The sequence below is a fragment of the Camelina sativa genome, chromosome 12 (assembly GCF_000633955.1).
Source record: "Camelina sativa cultivar DH55 chromosome 12, Cs, whole genome shotgun sequence".
NCBI classification, from domain to species: Eukaryota; Viridiplantae; Streptophyta; class Magnoliopsida; order Brassicales; family Brassicaceae; genus Camelina; species Camelina sativa.
This window is the reverse complement of record NC_025696.1, coordinates 25,499,323-25,501,948: the sequence shown is the minus strand read 5'-3', so window position 1 is coordinate 25,501,948 and position 2,626 is coordinate 25,499,323.

Genomic DNA, 2,626 nt, shown 5'->3' with positions numbered 1-2,626 from the left:
GTATCACCCTGAATCACTAGCGGATCCAACGCTACCTAACCGAGAAATATTGCATTTTTCAACGAGATAGATAACACACCACGATTCGGTGTGAAATCATCTCTTAAACCACCTAAATAAACCCTATGACACAAGAACAACTACTAACACAGAGAAAATCAAATCCTATACTGAAAGACAATTCAAAACCAAGCTATTAGAACCTCATGATCGGTGAGTAGAACTTGTCCCACTAGCATCAACATCCAGAGGCGCAACATCAGAAAAGCTTGGTATCTCCGGCTTTCATTGTTCCGGTCCTAAGTCAAAAACGGACAATACATCCGACTGAACCGACCAAGAGACGCTAAGCAAAACCAGCAAGAGCAAAGGCTTCTCCGAACTAATCTCGCAAAACCAGAATGCTAATCAACTAAAGATGAGAAATTGGAGCACAAATTAGCATAGCTTCACCTCACGATGCATTTCCGGATTGGCCACGTCGCATCTGCCATGTTGCCTCGCTTCTTAGTCGGACTGAAACCATAAAATTGAGGAAGCTCTCAAGAACACCGACTTTAAGGATGTCCTCAAATCTCGGCCACCGACACTCACAGAATCCTCCCCAATAATCGGTAGACTCTAAAACCCAACTCGACCGTTAACCTCCAGAGAACTGGGATCTCTAGCAGAGAGGTTAGGTGTAGCGGAAGGGTGCGACCCAAGCCAGATCCGAACCCTGAAGCTACATAGAAAGCCGCCCGAATCAGCTTCGAACCACCACCATCAATCGCCGGAGAGGAAAACGAGCCAAGATCTCACTCCGTAGCGTAAGCCTCCGCACTATCACGACACAACAGTTGAGCCACTCCTCAGCACCGCCGGAGAGGAAGAGAACGAGTTACCAACGACTACAACTGGAAAAAGCAAAGAAGAAGAGCAGAGCCCTCTCACACCGTCAGCGAAACCCCGGGCGTTGGATAGACAGACGAAACTCAGTCGGCGGCGGCTGGATCTAGGGTTTTTGAGAGAGAAAAGGTTTCGCCAATAATCAATTTAACATAAAGAAAACCAAACTAGTCTTCAAAACCATAATGTAATATCGTCAAAAGTCAAAACACTAGTCTCAAACAGTCAAACTGGTTTAAGTTAGATGGCTCGGATGTTTACTAAATAGAAGACAAAGTAAAAAGACTCTTTCTTTGAAGAAGACACGTACGTGGCTGGATTTGATTTTTTGTTGTTGTTGTTGTTGATGATGAAGTGAACTTAGTCGATGTTCTTAAAAATGGTCCTCGAAACACTGGCTTAATTGGAAATTGCAAGAACGTAGATCAGAACGACAATTCGAAGCTTTCCTCACCACTATTACATTTTGTAATAATGATATTGTAGATTAAGAGATCTTGAATCAGTCAAAGTCAAAATCTTAAACAAGAAGACTGGTTTTGTTTGACTTATTTTGGATTACAATTAATATACTTTTGGTTCAATCTTTGGTTTATTCTAATTTCAGTTTAAACATGGTTCAGATTAAGTTTCCTATTAATCTGAATTTTGAGTTAATTTTAGGCATGAATGGTTGTTGGTTTTTAAATGAGTTTTAGATTTTGGTTTTTGTTTTTTCTTAGTTTCTGATTTTTGATGTAGATTTTAGTTTTTGCAAAATCTTGAATGGTAACTTATTTTTTATTTTTGTCACACAAGATTGCTTTCATTCAATCAAACATAATAAAGTTCATACAAGCCCTAGATGCATAGGTAGAGAAGCTTAACACAGAGTACAACAACATAAAGGAAAGGGGAAAACACTACACAAAAGTAGCTCAAACAAGTCGAGAAAGATTACATGGGAGCTTGGGTACCAAAGCTAAGAAGCAGAGTGGTGCAAGTGATCACACGGTTCATCGACGGGTCATCCATGGACAGGCCATTAGATGAGTTCATGGTCACTATCATCAGACTGAGTGATGTTAGAGAAGTTTTCAAGATCAAACGTCTCGCCGGCACAATAATAGATGGACTGCTCTCGCCAGCACAAGAATAGATGGACTGCTCTGCACGGCGGCAGAGAAGGGGTTGCTAGAGGTTCTATGATCTGAAAAGGTTTGTTTGAAGAGTTGTTGGTAACCACCACTCCTTGGAGAAAGGGTCAGAATGCCAATACTCTACAATTTTTGGGGGATGAAGCCATCCCTGAAGCTGATAAATTGTATAAGGGAAGATTCTGATCAGAGTTCAATTAAAACCCAAAGCACACTCAACCACGATCAAGTGGTGTCATCGTAGCACTTTAGGGTTGAATCCACAGAGACCAAACAATGCACTATGAAATTATATATATCAAATTAAGCTAAGGCAATGAAGAAGATTGTATTTCAAGTAACCGAACAAAACAGAAAATAAATAAGAGTTTGTAAAATCAAGAGAAAGTATTGGGTGCAGGGAATCAATCAAGGGTTATGATCATGATACTAATATTTTTATGTCTCCTAGTAGGTTCAATTAACCTTATGCGTTGTAATACTTAAGGTGTCAATCCAGTTGGGAAAGTTTACTATCACTCAAAATGCAATCAAGATGTCACAAGTTAAGCCAATTCAAAGAGTGTTTTTATCTAACAGTCCTAGAATGATCAAAATGCGAA